A 21,756-nucleotide genomic window follows, 5' to 3' on the forward strand; every position below is an offset into this window, starting at 1 on the left:
GATCTGCTCTACAGGAATGAAGGAAAGGAGCTCATTAGACTGGAGGGAAATGATACCAGAGGCAAACCTGGATCTTTAGGAATGAATGAAGAGCATCAGAAATGGTAAATATTTGGGTAAATATAAAAAGTTGTCTTCTCCTAATTTCTTTAAAAGACATATCACTGTTTAAAGCAAAAATTACAACATTTTAACATTGTCTTGTGAGATGTATAACATAGGTAGGTAAATAGATATGACAACTGTCTCATAAAGTACAGAGTGGGAGAAAATTGACCTATAGACAGTTGCAATGCACAATAGTAACTCTAAGGAGTTACTCTGCAGTAGCTCTGCAGACCCATGTCTATGCTGTAACCCAACATAGATCAGCTGGTCTTGTATCCTGAATTAGGCTGAGCTAAATTATTATTATTATCTGAGACAGAGTCTTGCTCTGTTGCCCAGGCTGGAGTGCAATGGCATGATCTCAGCTCACTGCAACCTCCGCCTCCTGGGTTCAAGTGATTCTCCTGCCTCAGCCTCCTGAGTAGCTGGGATTACAGGCATGCACCACCATGCCCAGATAATTTTTGTATTTTTGGTAGAGACAAGGTTTCAGCATATTGACCGTGCTGGTCTCGAACTCCTGACCTCATGAAATATGAATAATATGCATCTTAGTCCATGGAGAAACCGTTTACAGCTATAATAATGCAAACAGGTACAGCTAAAAAGTCTGCAGAGAAATTGAGATAGAATTCTAGAAAAACATAAAGTTTCCACAATAACCCAAAACAAGATGAAAACTTATATGTATAGAAAGTTTACCATGAGGATATTAGGAAAGTAATTAAAATTTTCCATTAAAATGTTACCATGACAAAACGGTTTCATAGTTGATTTCTAATGAGCTTATTTTAAAATAAGAGATCATTGTAACGGTATTTACATTCTTTGTGACTTCAGAAAAAGAAGAAAATCTCCCTGTAAAGTCAGCACAGTTTCCACACAGTTGATTTCAGGGTTCAGCCATCAATCTTATGGGGCTGATTTTTAGTGGAGCTGATCTTGTGTAACCCTGTCCTTTCTGCTATTTTGAAGATTCACGTGCTCACTTCACCTCTCCCTAAAATTCCCACAACAATTAGCATTTGGAAATATGGGCATCACTAGTCTGATACCTCAGTTTTGAAAAGTTATTTATCCCTAGAATAACTGATAACTTTGTTTGTCAGGTGGAAAGGGAGGGAAGGAGGGAGGACAGAAGGAGAGAATTAATAGACTCCAATCGCCTGATATGTGCCAGCCAATTCTCAAGTGTTCTTCAACACCCCTAGGAGATCATCAGTATTACTCCCCCTTTTATAGACTCTGAGAATCAGAAATGCTTTAGAAAATACAGGGGGCTGGGCACGGTGGCTCAAGCCTGTAATCCCAACACTTTGAGAAGCTGAGGCGGGCGGATCACGAGGTCAAGAGATCGAGACCATCCTGGCCAACATGGTGAAACCCCATCTCTACTAAAAACACAAAAATAAGCTGGGCATGGTGGCATGTACCTGTAGTCCCAGCTACTTGGGAGGCTGAGGCAGGAGAATGGCATGACCCAGGGAGGTAGAGGTTGCAGTGAGCTGAGATTGCGACACTACACTCTGGCCTGGGCAACAGAGCGAGACTCCGTCTCAAAACAAAAACAAACAGGAAAAAAGCTCCCTCCTGTGAGGTCGCATAGTTAATAATGGCAGGTGTGAGATTTGAAGATCGAGCTCTCTGATTTCAGGGCATGTTGTTTTCTGTTTCTTCCAACTGCCGGATGGATTTTTTTTAAATACTTACTGGGAAATTTTCTCTCTTTGTATTCAGTTTCTTCTAGAAACTTGAAAAGGCGTGTCTTTTTTTCAGTCCTGGTGTAGCATCTTCCCTTCTTCCAAGAGATCTGCCCTTTCCTGTTAGCAACATCATGAGAGTAACAAGCAGCTGAATTTTCTAAGAAGGGAGATTTGCTCTTCTGTAATGACCTAGAGCTTACTTCCCCTCTCTGTGCCTTCCAGTCCCTTGTCTTTAATCTCACCTCTGGCTCTCACTAAGGTGGAATTTAGAGTCACTAACACCTTTATTTTCATTCAACAACACCAATGATGAATTTGTAGGTTAACTATTTTTTGTGCCAAGTGACAGTGGGAAGCTTGGGAATGCCATGCTGTATTTCTTGGCCTCCTGGTGCTTCCATTCTAGTAGAATCAAATACTGTAACACAGGGGTTCTCAGCCCTGGCTACATGGTAGACACACTTGGCAAAGTTTTTGTTTTTGTTTTTTTTTAATGCCTGGGCTCCTCCCAGAGGTTCTAATTTTTCAGGTCTGGGGTGAGGGCTGGGTATCAGCATTCTTTAACCTTCCCCTACCTCCCAACCCCCAAGACAATTCCAATGGGCAGCTTAGATTAGTAGCTACTGACATAATGTGCTTCCCATCAAATGAATTAATAAAAGGATGTTGGGGACAGTTGCCAAAGGAATATATCCCAAATGTGGAATTTCAGATAAGATATTATGGCTTTTAGATAAAGGAGATACACTGGAGCTGAACGTCCTTCCCTCCATCCCTCAAGTTCACACCATGTAGCAAGTGAAAGCTCTGTCGATTGCTAAAGTCAACTTGGGCCCAGAGCTTTCTGGATCAAAATTTCCCATGTATCCTGCTTGTAGATTATACAGTAGGATTAGTTACCATTCACTAAGTGCTACTTGAACGTTACCCTACTGAATTCTCACAGTGATCTTGTGAGGCAGGCGTTCTGAGTTTCATTTTACAAATGAAGTTTCACAGAGGGTCAGCAGCAGCTGGAGGCCACATAGCTAGAAAGTGAGATGGCCAGCGCTGGTCATCAGCTCTTACCCATGACACTGCATCCCAGAGGCCAAGCCTGTGGTGTTGAGCAGATTAGTTTGAGAAAGGGGCCAGGAGAAATAATAATTCAGTCTCGGACCTGCTCAACCCATAGGCTCTGCAGATCCATGTCTATGCTGTAACCCAACTTAGATCAGCTGGTCTTGTATCCTGAATTAGGCTGAGCTAAATTATTGTTATTATTATTATTATTATTATTATTTGAGACAGAGTCTCACTCTGTTGCCCAGGCTGGAGTGCAATGGTGGAATCTCGGCTCACTGCAACCTCTGCTTCCCAGGTTCAAGCGATTCTCCTGCCTCAGCCTCCTGAGTAGCTGGGATTACAGGCGCACACCACCATGCCTGGCTAATTTTTGTATTTTTAGTAGAGACGAGGTTTCAGCATATTGGCCGTGCTGGTCTCGAACTCCTGACCTCATGATCTGCCCACCTCGGCCTCCCAAAGTGCTTGTATTACAGGCATGAGCCATCGTGCCCGGCTGGCTGAGCTAAATTACATGTAATTCCCTTTCTTCCTTCTCAGCGTTGTTACTCTTAGAACACAGCACTATCTCTATTCTTAACTATCTTTTCAAAAGCAAGAGTGAAAGAAAGACTTTGTTCTTCACGTCTTCCTTTCCCCCTTTTGCCTGCTCTATCAAGTCAGCCATAGGTATTTTGGGCTAGGCAAAACTGGGAAGTGACTGGGAAGTGACTGATATATGTTTTCATCATCATTACCCTCTCCCTTCTGTATTTTCTTCCCCTTTGTGGAATCTAGACCTTTAGGCTTCTTAATCGAAACTTTCTCAGAAAGGATAGGATAAATTCATTACACTATAGTGTGAATGACTGATAGGATTTCATGTGCCACCTTTCCCAGGGACAGGCACATTTTAACAGGGGACAAAGAGTTCAATGTGGGAGTCCGATACATGTGAATTTAAATCTCAGGCTGCCTTCTGGTTATGTAATGCTTGGCAAGTAACCTAACCTGTCTTAGCTTCAATTTCCTCATCTCTAAAAAGAGAATAATACTTCAGAGGGTTGTGATGAGGATTAAAAAGATTTGAGACTGTGCCTAACACAGTGCCTGGCACATAGTAGGTGCCTGTTAAATGTTTACCCCCTTTTCCTCTCACCTCAGTGGCAGAATTCATGCATCAGGCAGGGGTAAAAGTTCTTTGGGACATGTTGTTTCAGAAATCTCTCAACAGCACACAGCCTCCTACTTCCTCTACTCCATAGACCAGGCATTGTTGAGGAACACATTGAACTTTTCCCCAGTGAGTCGCATTAACACACATATGCTCCAGGACCACGGTCGTGGGATATAGGCATTTCATGTAGGAAGGCCATGGCTATATTTTACATCGAGGCTTCTTGTCTGCCCTTTCTTACAAGCCTGAAGCCTCCCCTAAAACACAGGTATGAATTCACAGACTAGCATCTAATCTCCGGTGTACTAAATGTTTGCATACTGCCAGCATTTTGGAAGAAACAGCTACCTCTTGGTCTTTCTTTCTACAGAAGTTGAAATGCAGTTCCTCTGAATGAAAAACTAGAGGTTGTGTTCACTCAGAGTGTGGCTGAAATGCAAACATATTTCAGAGCTTGTGCCTTTATCCCAATGCAGTAAAAAGGTGACTGCTATTAAAGAACAATGCAAAGCCTTTAATTACCAAGCTTTCAAGGAAGCTTTATGTACTGATTTGACTTTCATTATCTGTCTTTGTCATCCTTGTAAAATATCCCATTAGACTTTCCACTAAGGCAGAGAAACCAGACTGACAATGGAAACTAAGTTGTTTAATTGCTATTATCTTTCAAAGTTTGAAGTACAATATTTTTTTTTTTTTTGTAATTGTTTCAGGAAAAGAAGCTTGGATTTGAGGACTAGGTTGAGTGAGTTAAGTATTGAAATAAAGCCTGCTGCTGGATCCAAATTCTTCTAATATTGCAGATCCTGCCCAGTTACAGTAGGATTCTGGCTTCACCTTGACTGGGTGCACAGACCAGGCTTGAAGCCCCAGTGGTCTTTGTTCAAAGCCTGACTAGGCCAACTACTGAATGGTAGACCTTGGCAAGTTCTGTAATCTCTCCATGTCCAAGTTGCCTCATCAGTAAAATCAGCAGAATGACAGTATCACAAAGTGTCTTTGTGAAGGTCAACAACATACTTATGTAACACACTATCACATCGACCAGAGAAGTCAACAAATGCTACTTTCCTTTCTCCTTTATATGCAATCAAAAGTAGTTAGTCCAGAACAGTGGCATCTGATGAAATCAAAGTGGGCATCAAGGGCAATGTTGGAAGAAAATCAAAGAGAAGTCATAGTGGGAAAATGGGAAGATACCGTCCAGTGTGTGTGTGTGGGGGTGGGGGGGGTAAGCCCCAGTCTTTGAAACTCAAAGTGTTAACTATAAAAATTCCAGTACATTTGGATATGTACCTTATAATGAGGAATGCAAACATGAGTCCCAACACCAGCACAGGCAAGGGGTGCCATTTACTTGGTGCGGCGATGTTAGCTGCCACCAAATGTCATGTTCATAGCAGAGGATTTGACGAGTTAATTCAATCCAAGTCAGACACTAAATATCTTGCAGAATAAACAACAATGGGTCATGCATTTTTGAGACATGTTTTCTGCACCCCCCCTTTTTTTAAACTAAAGTCGTCTTTCCTGGCTCCTGAACACAAGCTGTCCTCATCTATTTCCTAAGATAATCCATTATAAATTATGACAGGTTCCCCAGATCCTGGCGGCCGGCGCAGCCCAGTGTGCTGCCCAGGTCTCACTTTTCTGTCCTGGTCATCTCCGACAAGTTCCATGCGTGACTGGTCAGGAGACGGCTAATTCCAGTCCACGCATTTTTCAGATGAGCTTCATTTTATTTTTAATTTCCCCACAAATGCACACCAGGCACAGATTTCGTCAGTTACAGACATAGCTCTCTAATCTGTGCCGCCCTTCCGTAGCTCATACTACCAAATGAATTAAGGTCCAGTTACATATAAAAGTGATTATGATCAGCGAAATGTCTGCCCAGAGTGGCCTCCCAAAAAAGGGCAAAGATTCGAGGCTCTGACACTCTCCTTTGGCCATCTTAGGGCCATGCACTGTACAATAAAAATGATCCCATCCACAACTTTCTAAAACTTACACTGCCTTCAGATTTTACATCTCCAGGCCCTCTGGCCCCCATGGAACAGATAAACAAATAGCTTTCCTCTGTTGGGGGAAATTATTTGTTTTCTGTCTTCATCCAACAAGATTTCTTTTAGAGAGATCTGATCTCATCCTTGTGAGAGCTTCCTATTTCACCTCTCCAGGCATCTGGCTTTCGCTTGGAGGCAGGCGACTTCTTCCAAATCCTGACATTTGAGGGGCAGGACTGTATGTCATCTTTGGGATTCTGGAAAGGCTCGCGGGGCGATTCTCAGGATAGTGTCTGTGTAGACTGTATTTTCCCCTCAAATCGGGAAAGCAGCCCATGGAGTAGGCACTGCATGGAGACTCATAAAGTTACATCAGACCAGGGAGCAAAGAAATAAAGGTCATCTTCCTCTGTTCTCAGAGTTTCTAATGTAACTCAGGGGCGAGGAAATATTCCTAAGGACACATTTAATTATCGAAAGTTGTCTTCTCCATAAGTTAATAGATACAAAGAAGACCAAGAGAACAAGGAGGAATTTAATGGAAAGAGTAATAGGGACCAAGAGGCAGGGGTTTGCCACCAAAGAAGTACATGATCCCGTATACTTCTCTGCCTCTTTCTGGTTCTGGTCCCCACAAATATAAAATCTAGAATATTCTGGACTTCTATGACAAATGGCAAAAGAGTTAGGGGAGATTCGGAAAGCTTTCCTCATTTCCACCAAGGTTCCTAGAACAATTGTTACAAAGTATAAGCAGTCTGGGCCTGAGGGGGACCGTGATGTAGTCCTCCCATGAGGCCTCTTACTGGGAATTTTTCCAACTTGTTGTGCAGACCCCAAAGCTGATGAGGTCAAATGTGCTCAGCCTTTTGATATGGTTGTCGTTGGGGTGGAACCAACTCGACAAACGGTCCAAGAATCTCTCCTAGATCTGACCTCTGAACAGAGCCCGAGGTGGGGTGGTGAAGGCGGAGAAATGCTGCCCCACACGGCAGAAGCCAGCCAATGCCTGTTGCCCCACCGCCCGCCAGGCCGTGGCCCTGCTGCCCTCTGAAACAAGCCGACCTTGGTAGTCACCCAACTTGAGAATCTTTTGAGCTCTTCCTGTCGCCATGCCCCGCCCCATCCCATTCCACCTTCTCCTCTTTTTTCTCCTCCCTGGCAGCCACTCGGTTTTCAGATGTTTATCCAGAGTCAGGTCCTCAGTGGCTGTGGTGAGGCCTGGGGGAGGGGACTGCCCTAAAAGCGAGGTTCCTCTGGGTTTCTAGGGCCCATCACATGGATGCCCACGTGTGTGTGTGTGTGTGCGTGTGCACATGTGTGCGGGTGTATTTCACTGGTTGTCAGTGGTCTGTATCTCTGGCTTGCAATGTCATTAGTCCTAGATGAGCCCACGCTGGATGCCTTTTTTGGGAACACTGGTATCATCTGTGCTCTGAATGCTGCATCTCAGTGGTCTCAATTTAATCAGGACATCCGGATTTTGTAACATCATTTTCTAACTGTTCCCCCGACCCTGATTCCATCCTTCAGAGCTCTGAGGACATGTAACTAGAAGCCACTCCAATTACGCTCCCCCTCTGTGGTGGACCCGTGTCACCTGCCGCCCTGGCATCATCACCCAGGCATGCACTGTCACACTCCCAACCGGAATGTCAGCTTGCTGTTTGAGATTCACACCGACACTCGGTCCCCAGAGGGCTCCTCCTGGAGCCAGGGCGGCCTGTGCTTGGGAACACATAAAAGCACAGGAGTCCCCTCGCTTTTTGGCAGCACTTCAAGCGCTAGCCCAATGAAGAGATCTTGACAGCATACTTGTAAACTCCACAGGCCCCAAGGGCTCAAACACCATGATATTTATGCTCACGGGTGGGGAGCCAAAACAGTTGGGTTGTTATGCAGACGTGGATCTCTTACTCAGACCAGCATTTCTGACACCTGTTAATTGGCATTTGAAAGAACTAAGTCGAGGGGGGTGGTGGCCTTGGGAGCTGCTGCCAACCTGTACCTGAACCGCGGGGAGTCCTGCAAGGTTTTGGCCCCCCCAGCTGGTCAGAGATTCCCTGGAGAGATGAGCAAGTGAGTCCCAGGGTTGCCAGAAAGGATCATCAGAGAAGGAAGAAAATAGGAAGGCGGGTGAGAAGAAAAGTAAGAGACCAAGAGGGAAAGAAAAAACTAGAGAGGGAGGGTATTTTTAGATTTGCTAGTGCAGTTTTGTTCCTGCAGCACAGGTCCCTGCCTCTGCAGCACCAGTTCTGCTGGCCCAGGGTGGGATATGCCCTTCTTCTCCCCTTCCCCGCTGGGGCAAGAAGTCTCTCCTGCCTTTAAAGGCTAGAGATCACCTCCTCCAAACAGCCTTCTCTGAAAACCCCAGACAGCCAATCTCCTCTTCCTTCAGGAGTTCTTATTGTAACATACAGTTTAGCGCTTCAAACCTTCTTGTGTGTGTCTTGTGTGTCTCCCCGACAATTGCCTCCACACCGCCAATTTTTAACTCCTTGGGGTCATAATAGAGAGTTTTTCTGGCCCGCCGTGCCCAGCACAGTCCTAGTTTCAAAGTAGATTCTCAGTATCCACAGATGATAGATTGATTTTCCCCCTCTGGATGTCTTTTTCTCTTTTTGGGTTCCAGACCTCCCCGCCTCAACTTCCACTCAATCTGTCCCCACATAGCTTCAAGCTGACTAGCTGGGCTCTGTGAGTCTCCTTCTCTGCACCTGTTTCAAGGTGTGGATGGCCCATAGTTTGACCTTACGTGAGACTAGGTTTAAATGACATAGTAAAAAGTTTCTATATTTCATTATTAGTGCTCAAAAAATATTCATCAAGTCTCTATTTATGAACTGACTTGTGTTCCAGAAGTTAGCTTGTGTTTTAGTTTGAATCCAGAAGTCTGTAGAAACAACATTATAAATGAATTCCTTCATTCATTCCTTCAACAAATACATCTTGAGCACTACTACAAGCCCTGCACTATTCTATGTGCTGGGAAATCTGCAGGGAACAAAGCACATACAAACCCTTGTCCTCAGGGAGCTTATATCCTGGTCAGGGGAGACAGACAACACACAAAGAAGCAAGTAAAATATATGACATGTCAGATGATCCTAAATGCTAAACGCCATAGAAGGGAATAAAGTAGGAAAGGGGAATAAGGTGTCGGACAGGGCTGGGATTGTAAAAGAGGGAACTTGGTGTGTTATAGAACAGCAAGAAGCCAGAGTAGCTCAAGCAGAGTGAGTACTGGGGTGAGGAAAGTACTGGGTGGTTTCCCTGGCCAGCCCACTGATAGTCTACTTAGCGCATAAGAAGTCTGAACTGCAATTCTAATTCAACCATAAACATTTACTGCACGCCTATACTACGACAGGGATTAGTGTTAGGTGTTGGTACTAATTCTTTCAACTACCCTTAACCATGTTTCTATGGGAATATCCCTTCTGTGTATCAGTTAGAGAGACAATTTGGAACATTAGAACCGTTTCTTGATTTAGAGCCTCAGGCATTGGATTTGCTGCTGAGTGTTGCTTTTTGTCCTTGGGCAAGTTGCATAACCTTCCCAGTTCTTGATTTCCTGGAGATGATAATGACAGTTTTGCCTTTTGTGTGTGTGTGTGTGTGTGTGTGTGTGTGTGTGAAAATTAAACGAGGTTAGTGTACATGAGAGAGCCTTGTAAAACATCAAACAGTCTACCGATGTGAGTTGTCATGATTTTAGGTGAATTATTCTGTCTTCTACATCGGGGAATTAAGGGACAAAGACTCAGAAATAGACATCTCTAGTGACCCCTCCATACACAGAAGTTTTGGGTAAGTTTTATGTTAGCCGTCTAATCTCTTCTGAAAAAGGTGATGGGGCCAGCCAGTTTCAAGATGGTGAATAACTCAGCTAAAAGTGTCAAATGGGAGAAGAAACAGGTCAATGAAGATGCCTGACTCTAGGGAATGTTGTAGAGCAGAATTTGAGGAAAGGTGTATAATTCATTTAAAAAATGACAAGCAAGAGGACAGACCCAAACAAATCATTACACAGGTAAAATCACATTTCCCCTCTGGACACTGTTCTTTTCTCTCCATTTTCCTGTATCCTTCATGGCCCGTTTTCCACAGCGTTTAAGCTGCCCATGTAACCCAAGTCCCACCACTCTGATTCCAGCCATCCAGTTGCTCCCAAGCCTGCCTACTTTCCCTCCCCTGCTCTTTAGAATGGAGGACTCTGTAGAGGCAGATCTTTTATTGACAGAGAACTCACTTCCTTATTAGAAGGCAGGCTGTTCATTCTGGAAAGCCCTTGTTATTAGAATGTTCTTCCTGAAAGCCGCTTAAAATCTGCTTGCCTGTGCCTTCTTCTCCTAAGTCCTGGGTCACCCTCTGAGGTCCTCAGAAGCACCCTAACTCCTCTTCTAAGACACAGCTTTTCAGGTATCTGAGGATCCATCCCTATCCCACTGCGCAAACCCCAACACACTCAGTTTAAGATTTTTCTCCTTGGCTGGGCGCGGTGGCACATGCCTGTAATCCTAGCACTTTGGGAGGCCGCGGCAGGCGGATCACCTGAGATCAGGAATTCGAGACCAGCCTGACCAATATGGTGAAACCCCATCTCTACTAAAAATACAAAAATTAGCTGGGTGTGGGGGCGGGCGCCTATAGTCCCAGCTACTTGGGAGGCTGAGACAGGAGAATTGCTTGAACCTGGAAGGCAGAGGTTGCAGTCAGCTGAGATCAAGCCACTGCACTCCAGCCTGGGCAACAGAGCGAGACTCCACCTAAAAAAAAAAAAAATTTAAATTTAAAAAAATAAAATAAAAAAATGATTTTCTCCTTATTCTTAGTGTTCTTCAATGTTGCTATGAAAATATTGACGGGTTTTGTTGTCATTCTGTTTTTTTGTTGCTTTTTAATCCTGCTTCTGTACACAGTATGTGCTTTCTTTCCACTCTAAGAATTCATGACCTTCTTCAGTCATGAAGTCTTAAAAATTCTTTTTAAATTTTTATTTAATGTTTTTTTTTTTGAGACAGAGTCTTGCTCTGTTGCCCAGGCTGGAGCGCAGTGGTACCTTCTTGGCTCACTGCAACCTCTGCCTCCCAGGTTCAAGCGATTCTCATCTCAGCCTCCTAGTAGCTGGGATTACAGGCGCACACCACCATATTTTTAGTAGAGATGGGGTTTCACCATGTGGGCCAGGCTGGTCTTGAACTGCTGACCTCAGGTGATCCACCCGCCTCAGCCTCCCAAAATGCTGGGATTACAGGCATGAGCCACCATGCCCAGCGTTTTTAAATTTTTAATTGAATTTTATTTTTATGTTTTAGAGATGGAGTCCTGCTCTGTCGCCCAGGCTGGAGTGCACGGTACACTCATAGGTTACTGCATCTTTGAACTCCTGGGCCCAAGCGATCCTCCAGCCTCTGCTTCCTAAGTAGCTTGGAGTATAGGCATATGCCACCACCCCTGGCTCAGTTCTTAAAAATGTTTAGCCATGTCTTCTTCAAGCATCATCAGCCTACCTTCCAGTTTTCTTAACAGCTCTTTTATCTTTCTCTCTTTATTTCTCTGAGCTGTGAAATTCATTAGAACTGTCTTTCAATTCACAATTTCTGTCTTTGATGATGACTAATGTAGTGTTTACCTAATATTGTTTTCTTTAATTCTATGTATGTATTTTAATTCCATACTACTCTTTAGCAGCTGAACTCTAGTCTGCCTCTCCTGCTCCAGGATTTGGCTTATTGTTCTGGATTACTTTCCCTTTCTCTCTTTTCTTTCTTTTTTTTTTTTTAAATTTACCCAAGATAGTACTTCAGAACCTTTCTATTAAATTTCTATTGCACAGAAATGCCTATCTTAATGTACTGCTCTTCCTTTCTTCCCTTTTTTATATTTTAATTAGCATGACTATGTTTTCAGAACATAGTTATGTTTTCTCAAAATGGAAGCTTAACTCTGTCTTGACTCTGGCCCTACTGTCCTTGAACTGCCCTCATATGCCTGATCTCCTGAGCTTTCCTTAGCAGTATTGCTGTCTGTGATACCCAAAACTGAATGCAGACGACTCCAGCAGGTGTCCTGAAGGCCAGTCTTAGGGACAGAGAACACTGAGCAAACAGGACTTCTAACAACACATGTTCTTTTTTTTTTTTTTTTCTTTTTTTTTTTTTTTCTTTTATTGTAATTATTATTATTATTATTATTATTATTATACTTTAGGTTTTATGGTACATGTGCCCAATGTGCAGTAAGTTACATACGTATACATGTGCCATGCTGGTGCACTGCACCCACCAACTCGTCATCTAGCATTAGGTATATCTCCCAATGTTATCCCTCCCCCCTCCCCCCAACCCACAACAGTCCCTGAAGTGTGATGTTCCCCTTCCTGACAACACATGTTCTTTTATAGAAACATCTATAAGAGGATAAAAGGCAGACACCAAAGAAGTTTCCTTGAAGCAATTAATGGGTGGGCCTAACCTGTGTAGGGTTGGGGTCGTCTGTAAGGGCTGCAGTAAACAGCCTCTGGTAAACAATACCTCTTGATCCAGGTGAGATCAGGCCAAATTCCAGGTAAGAAGCCTCCAAGGGGAAAAGAAATCATCAAAGGCCAGGCTGGGGGTCTTTGTAGAAATAGGAGCGCCATCCGTGCTTTGGCATTAGAGATAAGAGTGGTTCAAAAAAATCAAATGAAATACATCCATATGGACCTCAGGTGCTTTTTGACACCACATTAATCACCTTCCTCGTGTTTACTGTTACTCCATCATGGTCTGACTATAGGTGAGGTTGGCTGGAGATCAATTGCAGAGAGGAAGTAAACCTCTATTTACAGACTGCAAGAGTTCTCCCTGTTTATAGCAGAGAATGCACTTGATAGGAAAAAGTAATCATAGGTCATTATGATTATTCTTCAGTTTGTCAAAACATCCCATCTGGTAGAAGTGCGTGAAGTGCCAACAATTATTAGCCCTTTTCAAAATTGTGTGTGAGTTGTCTGCTGAAAACCGTATGCGAGTTCTGAATTCCAAGCTTTAGAATCTCAGCTTTATCACCTACTAGCTGTGAGATGTTAGGGTGGTTTTTTAACTTCTCTGAGATTCAACTTTTACTAAATCATACCTATTTTATTTTAAATGAGGATGAAATTAAATATTGCATAGAAAGGGCATAGATTAAGCTCAATAAACATTCATATGCCCTCTCCTTCAATCGGGTGTCATTTGACAGAGCTAGGGGTGAGGAAGAAAGGAAGAAGGTGAAAAAAATAGAAGAATTTGTTTAAAAACGGGAGGAGGTGGGCGGATCACGAGGTCAGGAGATCGAGACCATCCTGGCTAACATGGTGAAACCCCGTCTCTACTAAAAATACAAAAACTCAGCCGGGCGCGGTGGCAGACACCTGTAGTCCCAGCTACTTGGGAGGCTGAGGCAGGAGAATGGCATGAACTCAGGAGGCGGAGCTTGCAGTGAGCCGAGATAGCGTCACTGCACTCCAGCTTGGGTGACACAGCGAGACTCCGTCTCAAAAAAAAAAAAAAAAAAAAAACGGGAGGAATTGTTAAGGACTGTTGCAAAAGGAACTAAAGCCACTTTGGCCATTAGCAGTTGATGGAATCTAGTGATAAATATCAGTTGCACCCAACAATTAGAGGTGGGTGGAACTGTATATCTTCTTCTCCCACAACCTGGCTACTTGGTGGTAACAAGGAAAGCAAGTCTCAGACCCAATTCTACCGCATTCTACCGCATTCTAACATTGACCAGCAGTCAGGTCCCCAAACAATACAAGCTGATTCTGTAATCTTAGAGTGTTCCACTCTCAGTCATTTAAGGCAATCTGATAAGTCTGTTGCATGAAAAATTTACACTAAGGCATATGCATCAAACATTCTGACAGCAGAGTCAGTGCCCACATCTTTCACCATGCATGAGGTACAGAGAATAAATGAACTCTCAGGCCTGGAGCACCTATCTGAAGGTAGTAGGCTACTGGGCTCACCAGATTCTTATACTCCTTTCATGCCAGGACAGATGTGTCTTTACAAATTTTCTAGCCAGTCATTTAGAGTGAACACCACTTATTTCACCAACAAAAAAATGTTTTACCATTCTTTATGCTAATTAACCAACTTTCAGATACAGGCTTAGAATTGAGAGAACTGAAGTATTTTCTATTTCTTCCTCTATGGCATACATTCCTGAATGAAGGTCTTTCAGTGTTCACTAATGTAGACTACAGTTAACTTGCATTCACATATATACGTCACACAATCAACACTGAAGTATTTGAAGGGAAATTATAGGCACTATAACAAGACAGGCAGAAGACTGGAAAGGACTATATTATCTTTAGGGGAAAGCTGAAGAAAAATGGGAAATTGCAGTCACTTGTTTAGACAGGAACAGACAGTACTCCCTCAGATCTGAATGATTTCCATCTCATGGCTTGTTTATTATAATCCTGTTTTTTGGCCAGAAAATGACTTAATTCCCACTCAAATTTGCTCATTCCACCACCATTCCCCTCAGTCTTCAAGAGACATTTCTGATACAAAAAATTCCCCAATAGACTTGAAGCTTCAGAGCTAGGATAGCAAGAATCCATAAAGACCATGAAATTATATACCTACATCTGCATGTCTTTCAAATTCGAGTTTGCTAGGTACACTTGGATAGCTAACATTCCACGTTAGGTAATACTTTTCTCAGCCTCTACTCTCCCTCTAACTTTCCCCATTATCTTGGCAGAAAGACCTTGGGCTTCATCTATAGGCAGATTTTGAACAAAGCATGGAGGTGTTGGGATTGGGAAGCCAGCACACACACTGAACCTCTCAGTATAGCCAAAGGTGATGGAGACACTAGTAGATGTAGACATCACTCTCCCTCCATTGCATAGTCAAACACCTGCATTTAATTATTGTCATTTATCTGCCAATTATGAAAAACCACACTAGGTTAGGAGCCAAGCGCCTGGATTCAAGCCTCAGTTCTGTCATTCACAGCTGGGTGTGTTTGGCTAAATCACCCAAGGCTTCTCAAGCCCAATTTCCTAATCTGCCAAATGGGGCTAGTGGGTCCACCCTGACTCACAGGGTAGTCACTGGATTGAATGGCAGATTGGGCAGATTTTGCTTTGTAAATTATAAAAGGATTTATGGGTACAAAGAAGCATTTGTATCAATTATGTACATACACCCAATTATTTCTTGTGAACATACCTTTTCAAGTAGATTTTAAGATTCTAGAAAGGAAGACTACAAGCTATATACTTTGCAATAACTAACAGTGCCATGCACCTACTGGTACTTAATGTATAAATGAAATAATGAGATTCTTTTTTTCTGAAAATAAGGCAGGGACTTGGCTTAATATCATATAGTATGCCTAGGAAAAACATTCAACATCATTATTCATCAAAAAGTTATTGAAGACCTATTGCATTTAAAGTTCTGTGTAAGGCCTTGAACATAGGATAAGTAAGATGTGCCTCTGTCTTCAGAAAATTAAGTGGAATAAACAACTAAAAGAGGTAAGAGGAAAGTCCATACTAAACACAAACAAAAGGTTGCCAACTCACCCCATAAAGTGTTGGGGGTGGACATGAGGAGAGGAAGGAAGAGCTTCATACAGAAGGTGACACATGAACTGAGTCTTGAAAGATGAAAGAGTACTAGGTCTAAATGTTTAGCTTTCATCCAAAACTTATAGGTTGAAACCAAATCCCTATGTAATGGTATTAAGAGGTAGGCATTTGGGGATGTGACTAAGTCATGGGGGTAGAGACCCCATGAATGGAATTAATGCACTTATAAAAGAGGCCCACGAGGCCTGTTTACTCTTCCCCCATGTAAGGATGCAGTGGGAAGTTGCCACCTAGTGTATGAAAAAAGCAGGTTCTTACCAAACCTTGCAGGTGCCTTGATCTTGGACTTCCCAGCCTTCAGAACCTTGAGGAATAAGTTTCTGTTATAACAGCAGTCCAAACAGACTTAGACAGAGGGCATTTAACACCAAGGCATCATGTCCTCACTCATAAGTGGGAGCTGAACAATGTGGACACATGGACACAGGGAGGTGAACATCACACACTGGGGCCTGTCGGGGGGTGGGGGGCTGGGGGAGGGATAGCATTAGGAGAAATACCTAATGTAGATGACAGGTTGATGGGTGCAGCAAACCACCATGGCAGGTGTATACCTATGTGACAAACCTCCACGTTCTGCACATGTACCCCAAAACTTAAAGTATAAAAAAAAATCACTAAGGCATCCAGAGGGCAAGGGCACTCTGTTCAAGAGGAATAATTTGAGCACAAAAGAAATAGAGTGAGGCCAAAGGGTTACCAGTCATTTGTACGGCCAATGAGTAGGGAGCAAGGTGGGGATGTGGTCTGAAAGAGGTGAAACTAGAAAAGAAAATCTTTTCCCACTCTTAGTTTCTAAGAAAGGAGATTTTTCCTACTCACACTCCTGAATTTCATGCCCTTTATTTTCTCCACCCTTGAGGAGGTGCAGTGTCTTCTGCCTGGCAAACTGGGAAGGAGTAGACGGGCATGTTCTGCTCAGCCCCATCCTCCTTCTTTCTCTTGGGCTTGGGAACGTCTGCCACATGGAAGCCTCTGCTCCTCGGTGCCCCAGTCCATATGCCTGGGACAGCAGGTGACTCTGCCTAATTTAGGGGGTCAGGTAACCAGCCCATTTGGCTCTCATTCTAAGTTGTGTTCTCCAGTGTAGCCTGGATCTGTAATAAAGTTGATGTTGTGGCCCAGTCATCACCCTTTGTTTTATTTTGCAATTCATTCAGAGCCCGTGTGTCTTGGGTGCCCCCCGGGTAGATCAAGGCCGGAATATGGAGGGCTTGGAATGTTCTGCCCAGGAGTCCAGAATCGCATGGCACAAAAAGTCTCTACCATGATGAGCATAAGACGAGATTCCTGCAAAAGGAAATAATACCGGCAGCCTTAGTAGAAAGAGCATGGACTTGGGTTTCAGGAGAACCAGGAGCCAGTCCTAGCTCTGTCACTAACCATCTGCATGACTTTGGGCAAGTCACTTAAACTTTCCAGCCTTTTCTCCTCACCTGTATGGTGAGTTGGGTTACCAAAATTGCTAAGGGCCCTCTCAAATTATGTAAACTTTTAAAAAGAGAGGATTTCCTAACAGGAGGAAGTTTTGACACAAGGGTACATTGAACACTGGGACAGATTGTGGAATTTCTTTCCTTAAAGATGTGGAAGAAGCAGCTGGTTTAGGATCACATGTAGACAAGCAATTTAACATGTATGTATGTTAGGTACTCTATTATGAACATATTGCACTATCTCATTTCATCCTCATGCAAACCCATGAAATAGACAATGTTATCGTTCAAATTTTACCGAGAAAGAAACTGAGGCTCAGAGGAGTTAGGTAACTTGTCCAGAGCCTACAAATAATAAGCGCCAGTACTAGGTTTTAAACATGGGCAGTCTGGCACCACAGCCGCACTTGCTAGCACTACACTGCACCACCTTGTGCTTAGGGGCAGCTCTGGGCCCTTTCCCAGGAGCCCATCGTGATCCATGGTGTCTCTGGAGGGACCCATTTGCAGCTTCTTAGACACGTGCAAAAGGCAGGTGCTTGGCTAGTGTGAGAAACCAAACTCTTTTGGCTCTCTCTTAGCTCTGTGCCCTGCGTTTTGACATTCAGGGGTGAGAAGCATTTGTTTGGCAATTAATAATACAGTGCCTTGTGACATCTCTTGTTCTGATGTCTTTATTGTTTTCCAGTTTCTATGTGCTTATGATTTTTTTCCCTCCTTAATATTGATTGTATATTGATCATATGTCAGGCACTGTTCTACATACTTTAAGTATGTTATTTCACTTAATACTCACAATAACACTGCAGGATAGGTACTATTATTATTCCCAATTTACAGCTGAGGAAACTAAGGTACAGAGGGAAAGATACTATTATACTGCCCGTAGGACAATGACACTGACAGCATATACTAGGCCTTCAATAAACATTTGCAAATGGATTGATTGAGTCAAGGGTCATATATTTCAAGGATTCCCTTTGCCCAGGTCCTTCTATAGTCTTCTATTTATTCTCTGCTTACCCCAGTTTTTACTATGTTTCCTTTACAGACTGTGTCTAAGACGCCATTTGAAGACTGGAACAGCCGTACGAGTGTGGGTTATTCCTGGAAACCTGTTCTAGTAGGCACTGGAGAAGCCACAGGAGCCTCTCAATACAGAATAGACACACTTTGCACTCAATAATAATGCACTAATTGACGAATATATTGATGGAGTGTTGGTTTGCTTCACAATCTGCTGGTAAACATATTAATTTTTGGGTGAATTTCAGGCCTTATAGGTAAAATTTGTTTTTGCTTTTTCCATTTATTTTCAATCCTCTAATTTTTGGCTTTCTTTGCTACTTAGAAGCAGAAGTGGAAGAAACTAAAATCAGCAGAACGAGGGCTGCATGCAGGTAGACACACTTTTCTGAATGTGTGTGTGTGTGTGTGTGTGTGTGTGTGTATACATACATACATATTTCTTAGGTTGGAGAAAAATACCTTTCCCCTCTATCTCTTGGATATTGTATGAACTGTATCTCAATTCCAAAGCCACAGTTCCCATTTTTCCTTTGGGATCTGACAAGAGTTTCATCCTCTCCAGTGGGGATGCATCCACTGTGGACATGCCAGTCTACCCTAGCATTACACTTTGTAAACCAACACGATCTGACTGTAGCTGGGACAACAACCTATAGTGACAATAGCAGCAACTTACACAAATTAGGACTAGAGAGATTTTCAAACTGATGTCCATTCATCCTACGCCCAGCACCTCTTGTATCTTGGCATACAAGCACCTCTTCTATCAGCAATTTAACATGTATGTATGAGCTTGTATCAAAGGACACAGGCACCTCTTGTATCCCTTGTGGACAAACTCCTTAGTTTTTAATTTAAAACATTAAGCAAAAATAAACACAATAGGCTTTTTGCCTCTTCATTGCCGATCTTCTTCAGTGAACACTCTGCTCCAAGTTGTAGTTAAAGAAATCTCAAATTCAATCTTGGGCATATTTCCTTTGGCTTCATTTGTGACACGTCTCTAAATAAATATCAGCATTTTGCAACTTTGAAAAATATCAGGAATGCACATTTCTCCATAAAACCCAGGAAATTCTAAGTATTAGAGCATGAGCCATAACTCCATGACCCTTTATGTGGAGGATTAGTGGGCATGGCCTCCCTCCAGCGCATGCTTAGGCCTCTCCATATCGGGTGGTACACATGGCCATCTGGATAGAAGCAACATCGGCTTAGCAGCAACTGCTGTGAGAACTCTGAATTTCAACTCTGGGAGACTCACATTTTTGAACAGTACATTGTCCTGGAATGTACACTCATGCCACCTGTACTCGCTGGTATGAAGGAAACATGGGTACATTGAATGCACTAAGGAAAGGTGATCCTTGCCCACACAGTCTTGTGGCACAAGTGGGAGCTATGTTAGAAATTTTTCAAGAATGCAGTTCATAGTGGTGAGATCTGGTCAGGCAATCTATGTATTTCCTGGGATAGAGCATAAATACAGTCCACCCATGGTAAAAATCAGAGGCAGGCAAAAAATAATGAGGAAGCCATTCACAGAAGAGGAAGCACAAATAGCTGCTAAACATACGACAAAATGAACAATCACAGTGGTTATCAGGGAAATTATAGGGAAAACTGCAATAGGTTACCATTTTATGCCAAAGTGTATGAATGGGCATTACATGTCTGATACTACCAAGTGATGGTGCGGATATTGAACAATGGGAAATCTTATGCCCTGCTGGTGGGAGTACACATTGGTTCAATTACTTTAGAGAAAAATTTGGCATTATTTAGTCAAGGTGCAAATGCGCATTTGCTATGCTCCAGGTAGTTTTCTATTAGAGCAAATCCCACACAAGCGCGCAAGGAGATATATACATGGATATTTGGAGAAAGATTGTTAAAACAAAACAATGAAAACAACCTGGTGTTCATCAACAGTGCATACCGAAACTGCACACCTTCATGTAATTGTTACAACGGGGGTGGGGGGAAAGCGAGGGGAAATGAACAAGTGCTACGTGCATCAACGAGGATGAAGCTCACAAAATGTTAGAAAAAAATCTACTTGTAGACTAATAAAGACAATATTTTATTTCTAATATGAAGCTTAAAAGTAGACAAAATATCATATATTTCTCTCACACATGCACACATATATACAATAAAAAGCATAAATATATGTATGAGAATAAAAAACACAAAATTCAGAACAGTGAGTTCTTCTGGAACAGAGAGCACACTTGGGGAAGGATACACAGAAAGTTACCTACTGCACTGATGACTTCTACTTCTTAAGCTAGGTGGTTATTGATTGTATTCGTCTTTATATAATTTTGTATGTCTTAAATATTTTATAATACATTTTAAAATGTTATTTTGAGGTGTCAAAGAATTTCAGAGCTAGAAAGGCCTTAGAAATCATCTAGTTCAACTTTTACACTGTTGGTGGGACTTTAAACTAGTTCAACCCTTGTGGAAGTCAGTGTGGTGATTCCTCAGGGATCTAGAACTAGAAATTCCATTCGACCCAGCCATCCCATTACTGGGTATATACCCAAAGGACTATAAATCATGCTGCTATAAAGACACATGCACACGTATGTTTATTGCGGCACTATTCACAATAGCAAAGACTTGGAACCAACCCAAATGTCCAACAATGATAGACTGGATTAAGAAAATGTGGCACATATACACCATGGAATACTATGCAGCCATAAAAAATGATGAGTTCATGTCCTTTGTAGGGACATGGATGAAATTGGAAATCATCATTCTCAGTAAACTATCGCAAGAACAAAAAACCAAACACCGCATATTCTCACTCATAGGTGGGAATTGAACAATGAGAACACATGGACACAGGAAGGGAAACATCACACTTCGGGGACTGTTGTGGGGTGGGGGGAGGGGGCAAGGATAGCATTGGGAGATATACCTAATGCTAGATGACGAGTTGGTGGGTGCAGCGCACCAGCATGGCACATGTATACATATGTAACTTACCTGCACATTGCGCACATGTACCATAAAACCTAAAGTATAATAATAATAATAATAAAAAAAAAGAAAAAAAAAAAAGAAATCATCTAGTTCAACAACCTCATTTTAAACACAATGACAAATAACTAAAATCAGGAAAGAGGAGGTACAACTGATGCCACAGAAACACAAAGGATTATAAAGGCTGTTATTAACACTTATATACCAGCAAATTAGATAACCTAGAAACAGCAGATACATTCTTAGAAACAGGTTATATAAGGTTAAATTCTTATAACCTACCCAGAGTCAATCATGAGGAAGTAGAAAATCTGAACAGACCTATAATTAGTAAGGAGATTGAGTCAGTAATCAAAAATCTCTCAACAAAGAAAAGCCCAAAACAAGATGGCTTCATGGGAGAATTCTACCAAACGTTCAAAGAAGAATTAACACCAATCCTTGTCAAACTCATCCAAAGTATTGAAAAAGAGGGAACACTTCCAAACTGATGTTATGAGGCCAGCATTAACCTAATACCAAAGCCAGACAAGGATACTACCAGAAAAAAAAAACTATAGGCCAGTATCTCTGATGCATATTGATGTAAAAACTCACAAGAAAATACTAG

General features: G+C 42.5%; 1 long non-coding RNA gene across 1 annotated transcript in view; it reads left to right on the forward strand.

The window, feature by feature from the left end:
• The window catches only part of LOC112133460 (uncharacterized), a 154,418-nt gene extending 136,018 nt beyond the window's left edge, over positions 1 to 18,400 (forward strand). Inside the window, exon 4 of the long non-coding RNA XR_002915134.2 lies at positions 18,172 to 18,400. This is a non-coding gene — a long non-coding RNA (uncharacterized LOC112133460). The remainder of the gene's footprint in view (positions 1 to 18,171) is intronic.
• Positions 18,401 to 21,756: the final 3,356 nt, after the last annotated feature.

This window comes from Pongo abelii, chromosome 4, assembly GCF_028885655.2.
Source record: "Pongo abelii isolate AG06213 chromosome 4, NHGRI_mPonAbe1-v2.0_pri, whole genome shotgun sequence".
NCBI classification, from domain to species: Eukaryota; Metazoa; Chordata; class Mammalia; order Primates; family Hominidae; genus Pongo; species Pongo abelii.